The sequence below is a fragment of the Zalophus californianus genome, chromosome 2 (assembly GCF_009762305.2).
Source record: "Zalophus californianus isolate mZalCal1 chromosome 2, mZalCal1.pri.v2, whole genome shotgun sequence".
NCBI classification, from domain to species: Eukaryota; Metazoa; Chordata; class Mammalia; order Carnivora; family Otariidae; genus Zalophus; species Zalophus californianus.
In genome coordinates, this window is record NC_045596.1 from 188,876,405 (window position 1) to 188,898,202 (window position 21,798).

The following is a 21,798-nucleotide window of genomic DNA, read 5'->3' on the forward strand; positions in this document are numbered from 1 at the left end:
GGCTGACAATTATGTTCTCTCAGCACACTGAAGCCCTTCCTTTGTTGGGGTTAGAAAGGCAGGTGTTCATCTGACTGTAACTCCCTCCAACATAATTCCTTTTATTTCTCTGGTTGCTTTTAAAATTTTTCTTTTTGGATTTAAAAAATATTTGTTGTTGTTTTAAGCTTTTAAAAATTTTGTTTGTTCTGTTTTGTTTTACTTTCACTTGATGTGTCAGGATGTGGATTTTATTTTATTTTTTCCTGTTTAGGACTTGATGAGCTTCTTAAATCTGTGAATTTGTGTGTTTTATCAGTTAGTTATTAACCTTTCAAATATTGTCTTTTACCTATTTGTTTTAAGATTTTATTTATTTATTTGACACAGAGCAAGAGAGAGCACATAAGTGGGGGGCAGAGGCAGACTCTCTGCTGAGCAGGGAGCCTGATGTGAGGTTCGATCCCAGGACCCTGGGATCATGACCTGAGCTGATGGCAGACACTTAACCCACTGAGCCACCCAGGTGCCCCTTTCTTACTTGTTTTATCTTCCTTTTCTAAACTCTCACCGAATATGTAGACCTTATTCTGCCTTCTATATCTTTTACTATTTTCTGTATTTTTTGTCTTCTGTATTGCATTCTAGACAATTTCTTCTAACACCCAGCTCAGTAATTTTCTCTTTAGATCTGTCTAGACTGCTATCAAACTATATTTGAGTAATTAATTTCAGCTATGGAGTTTTTCAATTTTAGTTCTATTTGTTTCTTTGTTAATGTAACGTTTATAGTTTCTGGCTCCCTGGAGATATTTTCAAGCTCTTTTTTTTTACTTCTGAATACCTAAAAGTACTTGTTTCGTAGTCTGTGCTTAAGAATTCTAATATCTATGCTGTCCACCATGAAAACGTGCCTCAGATCTCTGGGCGGGGACCAGAAATGGTTGATGGTGCCAGCCACTGTGCTCCGATACTCATCACCACATTCATGCAGAGGACCCGCCTTCCACAGGTTGCTCTCAGCTCCTGACTGAGCACAGCAAGAACCCTGAGGGAAGCCTGTTTCTGGGAGACACAGGAGTCCTGGACAGGTGACTCTGGCTTAAAGACCGTCCCTCCCCGCAACAGCCTTACTGAGCTTCCTTAGAACTTCACTGTGGTTTGTTTAAGACTCTCCCACCTGACCTTCTTTTTTCCCCTCTTCCTCCTTCCTGGGGGCCAGAACTGCATTGTAGTATAACCCCCAACTCCTATTCCTTTTCCTTCACAGGCATTTCCCCTAAGATATTCTTGGATTGGTGTTTGCTTTCTGGAGGACCCAGACTAACACAACTGGTCCCAGGAATACTCCAAGACAATGGAGATTTGAGATGGCTTTGCACATGGTCAAGTGGGCCAGGAGGACATGTTGACACTATCCCCATGGGTAGGTGGGGCCCAAGTGACCCTGGCACAAAGTGGAGGCTTAATTGCTAAAGATTTCACCAGTGGTGATCTGAAAAACTGTCCCAGTGAAGGGGCTGTGGCAGGAATGTGAACATTCAAGCAGTATGGGGGAGCCATGCCTACAAAGAGAGTTGGCTGGTTACTGCTGAATTTTACTGATGTCCTACAGAGGGATAATGAGACATGAAGGGCCATTAACAAGCAGTTAATGGCTAAGTGTGAGACCCTCGGTGGCAGCTTACAAAGGGACCCTCTCTCCTGCGATGGGAGAGCAGGCAGTGGAGTATCGGGCTGAAGACAGAGCTGTTAGAGAGGTTTGCATGTACAGCCAAGGCAGAGCTGTTATGCAAAGGTTAGGGCCTTGTTGGGGAAAACCTGGGACTCTGATACATGGGATGGGGACATCTGAATGGATGCCCTGCAGATGTTGACTCTGGAACATTCTCCAGGCTTGCAGAGGTGACCCACCCTCCTCTAGGAAGAGTTAGCACTTCTGCTATATTGGAAGACACTGCAGAGGTCTTTTCCCCACAGGGGGAAGCCTATGGGGCTCGTGCAATGTGCAATGATGCACAAGGCAAAGCTGTCCCACCTGGGGAGGGTCCTGCCTCCTCTCCTGGCTGCCAGGATAAGAGCTAGGATTAAACCTCAGGGTAACTGGGCATGATAAGGGAGGAAAGAGACCATATGCCATGAGGATGACAAGAATTAGCCAGCATGGAGCCTTGGAAGTGAATTTTAAGGATGCTCATTCCAGACTAGTGCAATGTTGAGGTGCCTGGGTGGCTAAGTCGGTTAAGCACCCAACTCTTTTTTTTTTTTAAGATTGAATTTATTTATTTGACAAAGAGAGACACAGCAAGAGAGGGAACACAAGCAGGGGGGAGTGGGAGAGGGCGAAGCAGGCTTCCCACAGAGCAGGGAGCCCGATGCGGGGCTCAATCCCAGGACCCTGGGATTATGACCAGAGCTGAAGGCAGACACTTAACGAATGAGCCACCCAGGCGCCCCAAGCATCCAACTCTTGAGCTCAGCTCAGGTCTTGATCTCAGGGTCGGGTGTTCAAGCCTCATGTCAGGCACCACCCTGGGCATGAAGTCTACTTAAAAAAAAAAAAAAAAAAGACTAGTGTCATGTCATCCTGGATAAACAATTTCTTTGGATATAAGATTTAATATCCTGGCAAGGACCCCAGGCAATGGGGCAGACTTGCTGGGATGACTCTTGGAAGCCCATAGAAAGGGATGACCAAGACACAGCTGAGTGGAAGTGCCTGAGTCGCCTTGGCAAATGGTAGAGTCTGAGACACGTAAGCATGCTGGGATGGTCAGGTTATGTGAAGCCAGAAACCACTAGCGGGTTATGCTTTACAAGAGGGCCTTCACCAAGGTCACTTGAGATGTGCTCCAGCGAGAGGCTCGTGGGAAGTTCAACGGTGACTCTCCTCTGCAGGCGGGGCTGATGGGAGGAGCTGGGCTCATTAACAGTCATGGAATGATTAACAGCCCCCACAGTAATGGAGGCTAGGCGACAGCCCTTACACACCAGATGCCGAGCACTACAATCACAGTGACCACTGAAAGGTTAGAGAGGAAAGCCAAGGAGCAGCTCCCTCCACAAGGAGATGGCAAGATGGCTGGTAAATTATGCTGTGCCTGGAGCAAAAAGGTGGGTAGACAATACAGAGGAGGAAGGGTGATAATCAGACACTTTTAGGATTATTGGACACAGGGTCTGAGTTGACACTGATAACCCAAAGACCCAAAGGATCATCTTGCTCCTCCCCAACTGTTAGAATGAGCGTTGATAGGGGCCAGGCGATAAAGGGAGTTCTGGCTAAGGTCCAGCCCACAGTGATCTCAGGTTCATGGACCCGTCCAGTAGTCATTTCCCTAGTCCCTGAGTGTATAATTAGAATCAACATAATTGACAGTTGAAGTAACTTCCACTTTGGGTCCCTGGCTTGTGGGGTAGCAGCTATCAGAGTGGGTGGGGAAGGCTAAGTGGAAACCTCTGGAATGACCCCTCTCCCTGATCAAGGTAGAGAATAAAAACGTCTCATATAATTTCACAATGATGCACTGCACTCATGACGTAGTTTCAATGGGATAGGTTGAACAAGAAGTCTCGGTAAGATATGTGTGATCTGGAGGGTGGGAAATGAACCCTATCTGTGCCCAAATAATCTCCTTTTATAAGGATACCAGTCATACTGGATTACAGCCCACCCTACATACTTCATTTTACCTTAATTATCTCTTTAAAGACCCCATCTCCAAAACAGGGTGGTACTGGCACTAACACAGACATTTAGAACAAAGGCATAGAATAGGAAACCCAGAAATCAGCCCTTACATATATAGCCCAAAGATTTTTTGACAAGGGTGCCAAGATCATTCAATGAGAAAAAGAGTCTTTGCAATAAATGGTTTTGGGAAAACTGGATATCCACACACAACAATATGAAGATGGATCCTTACCTCACACTGTATACAAAAATTAACTCAAAATGGACCAAAGACCTCAACTTAAGACCTAAAACTATAAACTCTTAGAAGACAGGAGAAAACTTCTTGACATTGGATTTGGCAATGATTTCTCGGATATGACACCAAAAATACAGACCAAAAAAAGGAAATATTAGGTAAACTAGATTACATCAAAATTAAAAGCTTCTGTGCATCAAAGGACACAGTTAACAGAATGAAAGGCAACCTAGAGAATGGGAGGAGTATTTGCATGTCATGTATCTTGTTGAGGGGTCGATCTCCAGAATATTCGAAGAACTCCTACAACACAACAACAAAAAACAAACAAGTCAATTGGGAAGAGCTTGAACAGATATTTCTCCAAAGAAGGCATACAAATGGCCAATAAGCACATGAAAAGATGCTCAACATCACTTAGGGAAATGCAAATCAAAACACAGTGAGATCCTACCTCACATCCTGGGATATTATTCCCCCTTAACAAGTAATGACATTCTGACGCCTGCTGGGACACGCGTGAACCCTGTGGGACATCATGCCAAGTGAAATGAGCCCATCACTGAAGGACAAATACTGTATGATTCCATTTTTTTGTGGTACCTCGTGTGGTCAAATTATAGAGACAGACGTCGAATGGTGGTTACCAGGGACTTGGAGGAGAGGGGACCGAAGAATTACGTAAGAGATACAGAGTTTTCATTTTGTAAGAGAAAAAGTGTTCCGTAGGTGGAGGGTGGTGATGTTGGCATAATAATGGGCCCTTACCTGAGGCTACTGAACTGTACGCTTAAGAATAGTTAAGACGGTACATTTCATGTTACCTGTTTTGTTCCACAACTTAAAAAAAAAAGAAGCAGATCACAAGATAATAACTATAGTAAAATGCCACTTACATAAAATTAAAAAAAAACAAAACTATGCTTTTTTAGATGGTGTAACTGCAAAGAAAAGGAAGGAAATGATTTTTTTTAAGATTTATTTATTTTATTTATTTGCGAGAGAGAGAGAGAGAGAGAGAGAGAGAGCAAGCAGGGAGAAGGGCGGAGGGAGAGGGAGAGAATCTCAAGCAGACTCTGCACTGAGCACAGAGCCCCACGTCGGGCTAGATTCCACGACCCCAAGGTCATGACCTGAGCTGAAACGAAGAGTTGGACCCCCAACGGACTGAGCCACCCAGGCATCCAGGAAATGATTATTTAAAAAGTCAAGATAAATGGTTGTTGTTTCTACTGGGGATAGGAAGTGATGAGGGAGGGACTTTTGGGAGTGCTACCTGTGTTTATTTCTTGATCCAGGTTGTTATGTGGGTATTTGCTTTATTACTGTCTTTAACAGCATATAAAGTACTTTACTGTTATAGATTATTCAATCAGGCTATACTGCGGAAAAAAGCAACTGATCGTTTGCTGGAAACCTCACAGCCTTCCACCAAAACAGCTCTAGGATTTCTCCTTTCCATTCTCCCTGAGGAGTTTGGAATCAGCAGCTCCCCAGTAACCAGCATCACGCAAGCTTGGCCAGCCAGGCCCTGTGGGAGGAGGCGGGAGAAGCCACTGGATTTTGAACTGATCTGGGGCTTGATTTCTATTTCATACCTTTCACGACACGACTATATTTACAATTTTTCAGTTTTGTTAAAGACATCGGGAGGATTTTGTAGCCTTATTTCAGTTCAGTGTGGAAAAGAAAGATGTGCTTTAAACATATGTAACTCACAGCTTTGCTCTCAAAAGTTTCTGGCGACCCACCAGGCATCATCCATATTACCACTCCCAAGAATTTGATGACCACTCATTATATGCCTTATGTAAGATGACCACCATGACTAGGTGAAAAGGCATGACATGATTCATTAGTAACCAAGCACCTCTTGCATTCCAAGAAATTCAAGTAGAAATAACTTCAGATTCTCTTGAGTGTGAAAGACAAAAGTAATATACAGTGTGTCCAAAGTATTTCAGCGCTAGATGTTCACCCCTGGGTGGGCAGTCGGGAGGCACTCAAGAGAATCAAGGTAAATATTGAAGATTTGGAGGAAGTTATTGTCATAAAATTTGGTGGAGCAACAACAGAATAAGCAAATAAATCATGCTATACTTGCTGGGTGATTCCTAGTGAATTGCTACACAGATTTTTAACACATCACTGTCTATAATTGAGATCAAGGAAATATAAGTTAAGAAAAGAGATATAAGGTTTTAATAACACAACAGGCAGGATCTAGTGGCTATACAAAAACCCATCAAAATCTTAAAGGGGAACACAGGCAGTTACCTCTTTGACATCAGCTGTAGCAACTTCTTTCTAGATACGTCTCTGGAGGCAAGGGAAACAAAGCGAAAATAAACTATTGAGACTTCATTAAGATAAAAACTCCTACACAGCAAAGGAAACAATCAACAAAACTAAAAGGCAACCTTCTGAATGGGAGAAGATTTGCCAATGACATATCTGATAAAGGGCTAGTATCCAAAATATATAAAGAACTTATCAAACTCAACACCCAAAGAACAAATAACCCAGTTAAAAAAAATGAGCAGAAGACACGAATAGACATTTTTCCAGAGAAGACATGCAGATGGCCAACAGACACATGAAAAGATGCTCACCATTACTCATCATCAGGGAAATACAAATCTTTTTTTTTTTAAGATTTTTATTTATTTGCCCGAGAGAGAGTGAGCCAGCACAAGCAGGGGTGGAGTGGCAGGCAGAGGGAGAAGCAGGCTCCCGGCTGAGCAGGGAGCTCGATGTGGGGCTCCATCCCAAGACCCTGGGATCACGACCTGAGCCGAAGGGAGACGCTTAACGACTGAGCCACCCAGGCGCCCCAGGGAAATACAAATCTAAACTGTAATGAGATATCACCTCACACCTGTCAGAGAGGCTAAAATTAACACAGGAAACAACTGATGTTGGGAGGATGTGGAGAAAGGAGACCCCTCTTACGCTGCTGGTGGGAACGCAGACTGCTGCAGCCGCTCTGGAACAGTACGGAGGGGCCTCAGACAGTTACAAATAGAGCTACTCTATGACTCAGCAATTGCACTACGTAGTATTTGCTCACAGGATACAAAAATACAGATTTGAAGGGGTACATATACCCCAATGTTTATAGCAGCATTATCAACCTTAGCCAAATTATGGAGAGAGCCCAAATGTCCATTGATTGATGAATAGATAAAAAAGATAATATAATGGAACACACACACACACACACACACACACACGGAATATTACGCAGCCATCAAAAAGAATGAAATGTTGCCATTTCCAAAGACATAGATGGAGCTAGAGTATATTATGCTAAGTGAAATAAGTCAGTCAGAGAAAGACAAATACCATATGATTTCCCTCATATGTGGAATTTAAGAAATAAAACAGATGAACATACGGGAAATAAAAAAGAGGGGCAGACCAGAAAACAGACTCTTAACTCTAGAGAACAAACCGAGGGCTGCTGGAGGGAAGTGAGAGGGCGATGGGCTAGACGGGTGATGGGTGTTAAGGAGGGCACTTGTGATGAGCACCGGGTGTGCTATGTAAGTGTTGAATCACTCACTGAAATTGTAAACTGATGAAATAGAAAACAAACAAACAACCGAGATTATAAAACCCAAAGCTGATTCAGGGCAAAAACTAATGAAACGGTAAGGTGTGCAAGCAAGATTGAGCTGGAAAAAATGAGCTAAAGCCCCCGCACAACACACAGGGACTAAAATGGAGACACTGCTTAAGAGGAAAAAGGGATTTTGAAAACCAGAAGAGAGTGCTTGTCACAATTTGATGCCAATAAATAGGAAAACAGATAAAACGACTTCCCAAAGTAAGTATAACTTATCAAAAGGGACTTGAAAAGCAACCAAAAACCTGAATATATCAATAATCCTGGAAGAATTTTATCAGTGGTTAAAAAAATCAACCAGTCAACCCCCGCCCCAGAAGTGCTTAAGTGTATAACGAACGATTACCTGAATGGTATAAAAACTCTTTTATTTTTTAATTTTCTTCTATTTTTTAAATTTATTTATTTGAGAGAGTGAGCAAGAGAGAGCACAAGTGGGGGGAGGGGCAGAGGAAGAGGGAGAAGCAGACTCCTCGATGTGAGCAGGACACGGGGGTCTCGGGGTCTCAGTCCCAGGACCCCAGGATCACGACCTGAGTTGAAGGCAGACGCTTAACTGACTGAGCCCCCCCCAGGTGCCCCTAAAAACTCTTTTAAAATAGAAAAAGAAGTTCTCCCAATGAATACAATCTTGACTAGAACAGCGCGAGAAAGGAAAGTTTTAAAGAACATTATTTGCGAACACAGTCACAAAAATCTTAAATAAAATTTGGCAAACTGAGCATCAGCAATATGTAAATAAAAGAATATATCATGAACAAATTGGATTTATTGCAGAGTGCAAAGATAGCTTAAAATTAGAAAATTGTCTTTCTGTTCTTCGTCATGTTGACAGATTAAAAGGGAAAAGAATGAGAGCATCTTGGAAAACATCGAAATAGCGTTTGATAAAATTCAGTGTCAGTTCATGATAACATCTTGTTTTTACTAAAATAAGAATGGAAAAGAACTTCCTTAAGCTATTTTTCATTTTCCAAGGTAATAAAAAATCTAAAGTAAATTTGGCAAAATGTCAAGTGAATCAGAGCGGTGGGCCCGGAGGTGATTGCACTATAATTCCCTGAACTTGGTTTTTTGTTTGTTTTGGTTTGAGATCATTTGGATGTTAAGTGGAAAAACGGTTGAGATAATAAAGGAAGTGATGATGTAGAAAATTCATAGAATTGAGACACTGATAACAGGTAATGAATAATCCCCAAGAAAATTTAAATAAAAGAGAATAAGACAACCACTTTTTTAAAAAGGTTTTTATTTATTTGGGAGAGAGAGAGATTGAAAGAACGAGTGGAGGGGCAGAAGGAGAAGCAGACTCCCCACAGAGCAGGGAGCCCAACTCAGGACTCGATCCCAGGACCCTGAGATCATGACCTGAGCCAAAGGCCACGGCTTAAGCGACTGAGCCACACAGTCACCCCTGTGGGGTCTCTTTTATAAAGGCACTAAGCCCATTCCTTAGGGGTTCAGCACCTCCCACAGGCCCCACCTCCCGATACCAGTATATCAGACATGGGTTTACATTTACACTGAGCATTAGGCTTGAATATGAATTTCGGGCGGGACATAAGCAGTCAGTCTGTTGCAAATGCTAGACAACAAATACATAGAGAGTTCCAAGAACTGGCAAATAGAAAAGAAGAGGTGAAAACGTACCAAAATAGAAAAAAAAAAAAAAGAAATAGAACAAAATAAGACAATCTAGAGAAAAATTAGAGTAAGACAAAATAGCAGTTTGAATCCAGTCAAATAGATTTGTGGGAACAAGGAGCGTTACTTTTAAAAAGGATAAGAGGGGGGAAAACCCATCAAGCCTGACAATAGATTGAGCAAACACTCCCCTATTGTCCTCGGCTGCGGCAGAGAATTAGCCCCTGTGCTCACACCACGAGTCCCTGGCTGTGACCTTGTGGGGGACCCCGCAGCTCTTAACCAGGCAACTTTGCCAACTGGGGGTGCAGGCTGCCGGCGGCTGGCTGTAATTCCGGGGGCGAAAGAACACAGATGCGCTGACTCCACAGTATCACGTGCATGGGCACAGCACTAGAAATTAGTGGTTTAAAAAAAACGGTTCATAAAAAAGCGCTTATTACAATGATTTGTAAATTTTAACATGCTACCTCAGTGGCGCTACCATGATCCGAGGTAAGGTAACACGTATCATAAGAACTAGCCACGCGTGTCTGTTTTGCAATAACACTTCAGTAGGCGTTAGTATGTACTAATGCCTGTATTTATTCCTTCATCCCCAAATCTATCCTGAGTACCTGTTGGGGATGAAAGACACACAGTCTCTGCTCTCCTGGGGCTTGCCGTGTTTTAGGGAAGACTGGGCACTCGTCTACACTACCGGGCAGACAGTGGAGGAGCACCGTGAAAAGTAACTGCATGCTACGTGGTGGAGCTCGGTCAGTTGCGGGCACCCAGGAAGCTCTGAGGACGAGGTGACGTCCCCCTGGGACCTTGAAGGATACGGGACACTTGACTATGAAAAGATGGAGAGAGGGTTCAGACAAAAAAAAAAATTATCCGAATGTTTTATTCACATCACAGTTGGATAATTTGCTGGGCATCCATCCCTGCCTTGGGGAAAATGGACATGGGTCAGATGCATTGGATTCGGAAAGAGGAGGCAAAAGTCTGACTGGAGAATCTGTTAGGGATCCCTGGACACTTAGGATGAGCTGGAGAATCAAGGAGTTGGTACACAGGTTTCCAGCGAAGCCGCTGAGCCGGTCGGGGGCGGTCCTGGGGTTCCAGGTACCAGACGCCCACATCCCTGCCTCTTCTGGCCACTGGCAATGTGTAAGCAGTAAACAAGAAGGGTGCCTGTCCAGCCCCTGCCCTCCAGGCACAGGGGAAAGGAGCATGCCATCTCCCCTGTGCCAAGGAACTAATCTAATCATACAGATTATCTCCGTAGTCAAAAGCCACTTTGCTTATTTATGAATAATTTGAAAGGGCAAGTAGAAATCTTTTCCTGGACAACTTCAGAATCTTCCACAATACAAAGCCTCCTTTACTGAAATCACCAGTGTTCATAATACCCTTCCCTGTTCACACTTATCGATGACCATTTTGAACAGCCCTGTTTCCTAGCGAGCTGGGAGAGCAAGCTCTCCCAATTGGTGCTACATGGTCAGTGAGAGGCAGGAGTTTGCCTTGCTCCTGGGCTCATAGAGATTTCCCTTGAGAAGTTCGCCCACGAGAACAAATGTCCCTAAAGCAATCAGGGCTAAAGGGCTGACAGTAAATTAGGAACGTGTGTTTAAAGATGCTCGTGGAATTTTTGACAAGCCAAGCTATATGAAGATATTGGTAATTATAAGACACTTTCAAGGTCTTTGGTGGCTGAGGATCCAGATCTTGTTACTCAAAATCCTTGGGCTGGCAGCGTAACATCTCTCTGCAGAAATGCAAACTTGGGCCCCACGCTGGACCCAGATCCCCAGGTGATCTGTATGCTCATTAAAGTCTGAGAAGCCCTGGTTTAGATCATCTTGCCAGGGAGCCATAAATCACTCTACCCAAACTCCCAGTAAGGTTCCCTAGTAGAAGGAAAGCCAAACATTACTCCTTTGTTGACTCTAATATTAATGTTGATACCAAATAGGTCATCAAGCAATATCCTAATTATTTTCCATCAATATACAAGATTCTCCTAGTTCCACTGTTTTTCTTCAGTACTCAGAAAAAATATTGAGGAAATTGAGTCTGTGTAGATTCAAATTAAGCTCTGGTTTGCTATATCCGCGAAGCTCTGGTTTGCCATATCCGCACTATGAAAGTGTATCAAAAGTCAACACAATACTTCTGATTGCACAATTATTTAAAAGTAAAATAGTGCCCTAAGAGGGCCTTAGCTTGCCACATCTTATTTTCCTCATTAAAAGACTGGATGTTTGGGAATAAGTATTGTTTTTATTTTTATGATCCAAAGACAGATAATTAATGAACCACACTGATAATTATGGAATTTTAATATTTATAGACATCTGTCACTTTACATTTTAAGACGGTCTTACCATATGTGCTGTTTTCTTTTAATTCCAGTAATTAAAGTTTATGAACATATACTGTGAAAATGTAGCTGTGACATTGTCAAGTTGATCATCAGGAGGCTTTCTTACTGATAAACTGTCTATTTTTTTAACAGGGGAATTTTTACAAAGACTAAACTTATCCTAGAATCTCATTCCTTTTTTTGTTAAGAAATTTGGTGTGCACTTTTCAAGTCCCTTCAGCCTAAAAATATACCTTATGGCCCTGGGTAGGCGGCCGCACTTAGATTATATCTATACTTGGTGTATTATTTGCTATGTGAAATGTATCAGTAATTCTCCAGAACTTATTTTTTTTGAAGATTTAAAAAAAATTTTTTAAAGGTTTTATTTATTTATTTATTTGAGAGAGAGAATGAGCTAGAGAGAACATGAGAGTGGGGAGGGTCAGAAGGAGAAGCAGACTCCCTGCTGAGCAGGGAGCCCAATGCGGGACTCGATCCTGGGACTCGATCCTGGGACTCGATCCTGGGACTCGATCCTGGGACTCGATCCTGGGACTCCAGGATCATGACCTGAGCCGAAGGCAGACACTTAACGACCCAGGCGCCCCTCTCCAGAACTTCTGCCTAATAAGGAAAACCTGTCATTCCTAATCTTCAGTAACTTTTCAGCTTCTAGTGAGGCCCCTCCCGAGACCCCTACACAGGTTGAGAAATGCCCTTCTAGTTAATTTTGTTGACCACTAGGCGCAACATCCAACTCCTTACTGTCTGGTTTATGTGGGTAGAGTTGTTTTTCTCTTTCCGAGCTTGTCTTAAATATCACCACAGATTGAATTTGATTCTCCAAATCCAGATTGGATTTGCATCAACCCTTAAGCGCTGAAAATATTAGACACATTTCTATTTAAGTTTTAGCAATAAAGACAATATTTTCCAACTATTCTTGAAAAGTCCGTCTTTTGATGTGAGTAAGAGAAAGGATTCGATCGATAGACTAAATGTACAAACGGACCATGGCCAGACCATATGTGAAAATAAAACTGACTCACAGCCTACAGCCATTAGCCCGGGAAGCCAGCTATGAAGCGGACTTGCAGTAAGTCAGACAACTATCTCTAGGAGTGATACAAGAAAGCAAACAGTAACTCTGTACCAATCGGTCCCCAATGGCCAAGACTTACTAACTGACAGCTTCCCCAATTCCTGTTCCTGCTTCCAACTGAAGACAACCAGAGAAAGACCAACCAAATATGACCCCTAACCAATCACACCAAATGCCCTGCTTCTGGTCAGCCCACCTCCAGCTGCCTGGCACCAAGTGTCCAATCAGGGCACACCTGAGACTTTCTGTTCCTTCCACTGGAAGGCTTTCCCATTCCTCTGCCTGCCCGTGAGTCTGCCAAAACTCAAGTGATGATGGCTGCCTCCTTTGCTATGGCAAGTTCTGAATAAATCACCTCTGCTTGTTCTCGTTTGGCCTTTGTTTATTTCTGCACAATCAATATAGTAAGTATATATTGAGTGTTCTCTATAAGAACACATTCTGCTGGAGCAGACCTAAGATCTAGACCCAACAGAGCAGACAGTCTTGTTGGGAAGCTAATACAACCAAATAATATGTAAAACTGAACAGTTTTTAAAAAAAAAAAATTTTTAATTTAAATTCAATTAATTCACATAGGGTATTATTGGTTTCAGAGGTACAGGCCTATGATTCATCAGTCTTATATAATACCTAGTGCTCATTACATCACATGCCCTCCTTAATGTCTATCACCCAGTTACCCCATCCCCCACCATTCTCCCCTCCAGCAACCCTCAGTTTGTTTCCTATGACTAAGAGTCTCTTACGGTTTGTCTCCCTCTCTGGTTTCGTCTTGTTTCATTTTTCCCTCCCTTCCCCTCTGATCCTCTGTTTTGTTTCTTAAATTCCACATCATATCAGTGAGATCATATGATAATTGTCTTTTTCTGATTGACTTATTTCATTTAGCATAATACCCTGTAGTTCGATCGACGTCGTTGCAAATGGCAAGATTTCATTTTTTTGATGGCTGAGTAACAGTCCATTGTATATATATACCACCTCTTCTTTATCCATTTATCTGTTGATGGACATCTAGGCCCTTTCCACAGTTTGGCTATTGTGGACATTGCTGCTATAAACATTGAGGTGCAAGTGCCCCTTCGGATCACTACATTTGTATCTTTGGGGTAAATACCCAGTAGTGCAGTTGTTGGGTTGTAGGGTAGCTCTATATTCAACTTTTTGAGAACCTCCACACTGTTTTCCAGAGTGGCTGCACCAGCTTGCATTCCCACCAACAGTGTAGGAGGGTTCCCCTTTCTCCACAACCTCGCCAACGTCTGTCATTTCCTGACTTGTTAACTTCAGCCATTCTGACAGGTGGGAGGTGGTACAAAACTGAGCAGTTTTCGAGATAATAGTATAAAATCATGAGGCTGACTATCATAAACCGTGAGTGGTTTTTGCTACACCATGAACTTCTTTAGGGAGGACACCATGAGTATGTCATTTAACAAAATTCCCAGACTGGCTTAAGCAGAAACAGGAAGTTACTATTTTGCACAGCTGAGAAGCCCAGTAGGGTATGGCTTCCAGTTGGCCTGGCTGACGGAAGGAACGGTGTGGCAGGCTTCTCCTCTCCCCAGTTCTCCCCCTAGGTGGCCCCTTTCTCAGGTGTGTACAGTGGCAACTCCTGACCGTAATTCCCAAAAGCTCTGGTTTCCTCACCCCAAGCTTGTAAGATGCTGCAAGCCTCACATCTTTGGGGCCCAGATTCAATAAAGAGTGCAAGCCTCTCTTTCCGGAAACCTCAGCCAAGTGTCTTCCTGGCCCCTTGGATCTTCTAGGGTTAAATCCCTAACCCAAAATCAATCATGGGGCACATGGGGCAGGGGAGTGGAAAATGGAGACTGGCTTGAGCCTATGTGAGCTCACTTTTTCCGTGAGAGGTGGGACCAGCCTCATGCAAAACTCATAAACAAACTACAGCAGAAGTGGTTTTCCAAAGGACGTTGAAGTCATGTTTCCAGAATCAGAGAACACGAGACAGGAAAACAAAGACTTGCATTCATTTACTCAACAGAAAATTCTGAGTTGCACATACTTGTGCTGTTCGGACAGTGTGCTGTGCCTTGGGGATTCAGAGATAGGCTGTTCCCACCACTGCGGAACCCATAATAATAGGGTGGAGGCAGAAAGAGAAGTATAGAGATACAAGAGTGTTGTAAGCTCTGAAAAGAAGCATGCATGGGGCTTTCTGGGAACACAGTGAAGTCACCCCATCTAGGGCGGCCATGAGAAGGAAGAGAAAGAGAAAGATGGAGGTGGGAAGGGGCGAGAGATGAAGTAAAGCTCTCATAAAGAGGTGGTGCGTGAGCTGAGCGTTGTCTGCCTGGAGTTGTTAGCCCGGCATGTGTGGAGCAAAGGCATTCTAAGTGGAGAGATCGTCCTCAAATGCTCGGAAATCCGAGGAATGCATGGCCCATCTGGGGGAACGTAAGTAGGTCAACGTGACTGTAGAGTGTGGTGAAGGGGGAGGCGGTTTGAAACCTGAATGAGTGAGCAGGACCCTAGCCATGGAAGGCCTTACATACCCAGGGAAGAAGACTGGATTTTATTCTGATGGCAGAGCGAAGCCACTGCAGGCATTCTAGCAGATTTATGTCTTAGAAAAATTACTCTGAAGAATAGATTGGGGGTATGCCTTTGGGAAGTGGGGGGTGGGGAAGAAAGGAAGCAAAAGACGGGAAACTAGGTAGAATCTGTTGCAGTCAGATATGATGATCACCTGAAATAAGTGAGTAGCAAGAGAAATGGTGAGGAAGGGACAAATGCAAGAAATATTGAAGGAGAAGGAAAAACAGTTCGGGTATCTATTGCTGTGTATCAAACCATCCCAAAATGTTATAGCTGAGATCAACAAATTGATTTATTTGTTCAGTTTTGGTAGTTTGAGCAGTGCCTAGAGGGCACAGATCATCTCTGTTCTACTTGGCCTCGGCTACAGTTCCTTGCCTGAGGGCCAGAGAACCCACCTCCAAGATGGCTCACACCCATGGCTGATGCGTTGGTATGGATTGTCAGTTGGGTTGAGAGGTTGCATGTAAGACCAAGCTACCAACATTTCTAGCTTGAGGTGAACCTGGGACGACACAGCCTTCAGTTCTTTTCTCTATGTGTTGGCACTCATGCTATTTCCTCCTACTCTAAGCTCTGCCATGTTCTGGTACATCCTTTGACCCTATGGCATGGAGCATCTCCACAGTAGGGGCCACTTTGTCCTCACTTGGAATGTCCAGAATCTGGAACCAAACTGATTCCTGCCAGGTAAGGAGTTCTAGCCTGGTATGTAAATGGTCTGGTATCTTCAATTCTGTTTATTCATCCAGCTACCCATTCAAAAAAATACTTCTACTTGCCTTCATTTTGCCTAGTAATATATTTGGTAAGAACTTGCTATGCTGACTTTTTATTTGACTCAGTAACTGATTCTTTCCTTGTACTTAGGATCAAGGTTAACCTTGAACACTACTTGTACGCAGATTTCTAGTTTCAAAGTTCCTAAGTTTTTCTTTTTCTGCCCAGTATCCCAGGTCCCCTGAAAACCAGGCCCTACTTGTTCTTATCACTTGGGGATGGAGTGGAGTTCAAGTCCTGTTCCTGAAGCTCACTGGGTCTTAATTATGTCATGTGACCTTTAAGGTCCTCATGGTCTCTAAGCATCTGTGAATCACTGACCACACACTTTTTTCAAACTTTTGGCATCTGCCCAGTTCTCCTGATGTTTGGCTATCCCGGCTGCTTCCTATATCTGTCTACTCTGGCAAAATTTACTCCATTTCTCAACAACTTGTGGTTTGGCCCGCTTCCTTGGCTGATCCTGGATTCACATATGTTGGAGCTGCGGACACCTCTAGTTAGAAATGCTTCCTGCCTTTCTGCATAAAGAAGATATTTCCCAACCAGCCCCCAAGTGGAGCCAAGTGGATGTGGGGAGATGCATCATAGAGACAGTTCCTGTCTTGAGGCATGTTTGATGTAGGGGAAGAAACAGATAGCACATCCTTAGTTATGTGCTGGGTAGAAAGAGTTAGGGGAGCCATGTCTCGGGGGCATGGGGGGAGGGTTTGATGGGGCATCATGGAGGGCAGGCTAAAGAGATGGGGGACTTCTTTACCTCTTGTTGGGAACAGACAGCTTTGTTTCAGTGACCTGTCTTCCTGGAGTTCGTTTTCTTTTTTTCTTTTTTTAAGATTTCATTTATTGGGGCGCCTGGGTGGCTCAGTCGTTAAGTGTCTGCCTTTGGCTCAGGTCATGATCCCAGGGTCCTGGGATCGAGCCCTGCATCAGACTCCCTGCTCCTCAGGAAGCCTGCTTCTCCCTCTCCTGCTCCCCCGCTTGTGTTCCCTCTCTCGCTGTCTCTCTCTGTCAAATAAATAAATGAAATCTTTAACGACAACAACAAAAAAGATTTTATTTATTTATTTATTTGAGAGATAGAGAGAGGGAGTGAGAGTGAGAGAGCACAAGCAGGGGGAGTAGCAGGGGGAGCAGCGGAGCGAGCGGGAGAAGCAGGTTCCCCGCTGAGCAGGGAGCCCAATGTGGAACTCGGTCCGGAGCCCAAGGCAGATGCCCAATGGCCCGAGCCACCTAGGCGCCCCCTAGAGTTTGTTTTCATCTTTCCTCACTCTTGCTTTTTTGAGTGTCTATTCTCTTTAGTCTGGGATGTGTTTCCCGTTCCTAGCTTATTGGTCAAACACAGACAAAGGTGCTCTGAGCTCAGAAATGAAGAGTCACCAGCTTTTCTACAACAATGATGTGTCCCTGAGTTCATAGACTCACACAGCTCAGCTGGGAAGCCAGGGTTTAAGCTGGGACAGCCTCAGGGGGACCGTTTCAACCAGAAGGATTCTTACTGGAGGCAGCCACGGTGGTTCCATGCTGAGTGAGTTGGGTGTGACAAAACTGAGGGTTGAGGAGAGGACAGGAATGACCAAGAAATGTGAAGGTAGATTTGGGCAAGGGAGGAGTGCTAGCTCTCCAGCGACACAGTGAACGGAGAATATGTCCGAGACCCTCATTTTATTCTGGCTCACTGTGGAGAAAGCTACCCTCACAGAGTGATTCATGGACCCGTCTATGATTGCGTCAGGGACCGGGCAGTGACTTCAAGAGGTTTGGCTTAAAAAGTGATCCCTCTGTATTTATGCTTTTGATGTACATTTTCTGCTTTCCATCAGACCCTGAAAGCCCACGGAGGAAGGCACCCGTCCTATCTCTTTATGTTCCAACATTCAACCCAATGTTTTCAACAGATGCTTCTTTTCCGTGATGTGAAAGAAAAGAACCAAGACGAGTTGATTTGGTGGGAAGATAGATTCAGGGCCTCACTAGGGAAGGAATAGGACCTTAAGGCTTACGATGGGGTATCTAGGTAGACGTGCTCAAAAACTTTAAACGGCAATATTCCCCTAAAAGCTGCAGGACAGCAGAAGTGGCCCCCACTGACTGGTTGGAAGACAGTGGGCCCCCCTTGCCTGAAGACTATGTGGTAAGACAGTGCCTACTCAGAAAAAGAGCTTGTCTTCCTCAGGATCTGCCTGCACCTCTGCTCCTGACCACAAGATCCATAATTAGGGCCAAAAATTAGTGTGACTCGGGAAGAGCTAAACCTGCTAAGAGGAGACAGGGATTCTATAGCAGTGCAGCGGCCGATCCTGGCTGATATGTCCAGGCAGGACCCCGTGAGTCTGCCTGGGAGTGAACTGTGAAGGGCTGGGATCGCGGGGTAGGGGGTGGATAGGAAGCTGGCTAATGGGGAGTTTTTCAGTGTGGGAGCTCTCTCCCATCACTCAGGAATTAACTCCTTGGAAAGAGCCCCGGGAGTCAGGTCTACTATCCTTCTTGGATGACTCCTAGCAACGTGGAGAAAGTGTTGGCCTACGTACAGTGAACAAAGATGGCGGGACTGCCCAGGCCGACTCTGGAGCAAAGAATCAAAGACTGAGAGAAGTGGGTGTGCTAAAGAAGGTCTCCTATACAAGATCAGCTGACTGCGTTTCTTAGGAGGACACTTCATTTCTGAAGGTGGTAAGGAGTCCAGTGGTGAGAGACACCAGCCCCAGCATCACTAACAGACTCAGTGGTGGCGCCTTCCACAGGCCAGGGCTGACAGCAGGAGACACAGTTACAGAACTGCTCTCTCTGGGCACAGTAAGGGTAATGGAATCTCCACAGCAGCAGAGGCAGAACTTAATTGTCAGGACCTCGATGGCATGATTGCATAAGGGCAGTAAGTGTGTAATGACAGCTGAAGTGGAGGGTTCCCCAGAGGGTAGTCTGTGATGGGGTCTGTAGCAGAGTCTGTGGGGGAGTCTATAGTGGTTAATAGAACGTGGTATTTCCAGGGGCAAGATAAATGGGTCTTGCTTAATATACTCAAAGTCTTGGTAAAATTTTAAGCTTTAAGAAGAGATCAAGATTGGGTGATCTGGGGACCAGAGTCAACCATTTTCCATGGAAAGTTACAACCTCTTGCCCAATTTCAAGATCTAAGCTTGTTCTCAACCCAGAGCTCACTGTCTGAAGTAGAGGCCAGGTCCCTGGCAGGAAGGCCCCTGTATATACAGTATATCCTGCACAGGCTATATGGTACTGATTCCCCCATGCTTCCCAAAGGAAACTATGGCCATCTATGTGGGCACCATACACTAGAAAGAGGGGGATATCCGGGTCTTTCCAGGGCTCTTGAGAACAGCACTGGAGTCGACGCTGATAGCCAGGGAGCCAAATGTCACTGTGGCTCTCTTGCAACTCTCTCACTTGCAACTCTCTGTTAGAGTTGAGAAATGTAGGTGTCAGAAAATAAAGTCCTTGATAAAGTCTGTCTCACATTGAGTCCATGTGTCCTGCCCACATGCTCACCTCTACCTCCCACCATGCAACGGTTGTTTCCTTGGTTCCAGGGTCCATAATTGTGTTGATCACACTTGGAAGCTGGCAGAATCTTCATGTCAGTTCCTTGACTGTGGAATAAGAGCTATCATAGAAGGAAAGACCAAGTGGAAGCTCACTACCCCTTCTGACCACAATAGTAAATATATCATTACAGAGGGATAGCAGAGATTAGTGCCACTCTCAAGGACTCACATAATTCAAAGTCTGACCAAACAATTCAAAATGGCATCCTCATTAGAACCCCATTTAACTCACCAGTTGACCCCTGCGAAACCTGGATGGATCATGGCAGATGACAGTGGACTATCCCGAACTTAACATGTAATGCCCCAATTTTGTTTTATTTTATTTATTTTTTAAAAGATTTTATTTATTTATTTGACAGAGAGAGATAGCGAGAGCAGGAACACAAGCAGGGGGAGCGGGAGAGGGAGAAGCAGGCTTCCCGCGGAGCAGGGAGCCCGATGAGGGGCTCCATCCCAGGACCTTGGGATCATGACCTCAGCCGAAGGCAGATGCTTTATTGGCTGAGCCACCCAGGCACCCCTATGATACTTCAATTTTAGCTGCCATTCTGGATATGGTATCTTTATGAGAGCAGATTCACGCAGACTGGGAATATGGTGTGCAGCTCCTGATCTGGAATGTATATTCTTTCACTTCCTAACAGGAAGGAGGGCCAGTTCTTATTCCATGGGAACTAGAGTGTGCTTTCACACTGCCTTGCCCCAGAACTATGCTATGCTCCCACTCTAGTTTATTCTGACTAGAGTTCAGTTTTTCAGGAATGGCAGCAAGTATTTGAAGGTTTGTCAGCTAGTTCTGCATATTAAGACAGAATCAAGACCCAAAAATCATGACAAGCTTTTTAGCTGGTCTATGTTCTCTATTCGGTGGGATGCAAACTCAAGAGTCTGTCACAGTTGAAGCCCTAAGACTGAGATTTTCGACTTGGGAGGTGGTAGTAAATCTATTTCTATGAGGGTGGGAAAGCCCTCCCCCAGAAATCACCTCTCTTTCCGGAGCCTGCTTCCGGAAGTACTGCTGTTTGTAGCGGGCATCATGGCTTCAAGGTTACTTTGCGGTGTTGGAGCGCTGGCCACGCAGGCTCTCAGGGCCCGCGGTCCCAGTGGAGTCACCGTGGTGCGCTCCATGGCCTCTGGAGGTAGTGTTCCTACTGATGATGACCAGGCGACTGGGCTGGAGAGAGGGAGGTCCTGATGGCTGCACGGAAAGGACTGGACCCATACAATGTGCTAGCCCCAAAGGCAGCTGCAGGCACAAAGGAAGACCCTAATTTAGTTCCATCCATCACCAACAAGCGAATAGTGGGCTGCATCTGTGAAAAGGATGATAGTACTGTCATCTGGTTCCGGCTGGCTGCACAAAGGCGAGGCCCAGCGATGCCCCAGTTGTGGAACCCATTACAAGCTGGTGCCCCACCAGTTGGTCCCAGTTGCACTAACTTACTGAAAATGTGCTGTGAAGTTTCTTCTTTCTAATAAAGACTACCCATTGCATTGGCTCCTTCTCCCATAAAATGTATGAAATTGCTAGTAACGAGTCACAGGAAATTATAAAATAGTTCAAGGTATTAACGAAGTTATGGAAATTGTCTAAAGACCTTGAAATCTTGGGTGCTCTTCTTTCCTTAATTACCAGCGTACCCCAGTGTGGAAAGGCGGTGTACACTCCCTGTCATTTTATTCACACAATGTATGCTTTGTGCTGGCAAATTTGAGGATATTTACATATTTCACTATTCAACACTTAACTAAGGTCAAAATGCATCTGTTTGCCCAGCAACTGTTCCCCATGAATAAGATAAGCAGTGGACAAAAACTGGCTAAATTGTCATTTAATTGGTTAACTCAACGTTAATTAAACAAGAAAAGACCAGTTTATGTCGTGTGGATTTTCAGAGATAAATAGAATCAAAAGCCACAAAGAACGTGTTTCCCGTGGTTGGACCATGCATCTACCAGGAGCAGATGCGTGCTCTGTTCCTCAGAGCTCTTGTGTAGCAGGAAAGAGAGAAATGTCTGCCAGCAGACAGACCTGGCAGCAATAACTCTCTCACTTTGTCTGCCATCAATCTGGTCCACCAGTGGCCTCTGAGGGAGGCATTTTGCCAAGAATTTTCCCCCTTCTTAATGGTTGTGTCCCTGACACCTGGATCTGTCACTGCCTCTTCTTTGCCTTTAGGGATAAAACTAATCAGGTTCATACTTAGAAAGCAATACTTTGCTTTTCTTCCAGAAAACCGTGTATGGAT

The 21,798-nt window shown here is 44.4% G+C and overlaps 1 pseudogene; it reads left to right on the plus strand.

The window, feature by feature from the left end:
• Positions 1-20,585: 20,585 nt before the first annotated feature.
• Positions 20,586-20,996, plus strand: LOC113924558 (annotated as a pseudogene).
• The last annotated feature ends 802 nt before the right edge of the window (positions 20,997-21,798 follow it).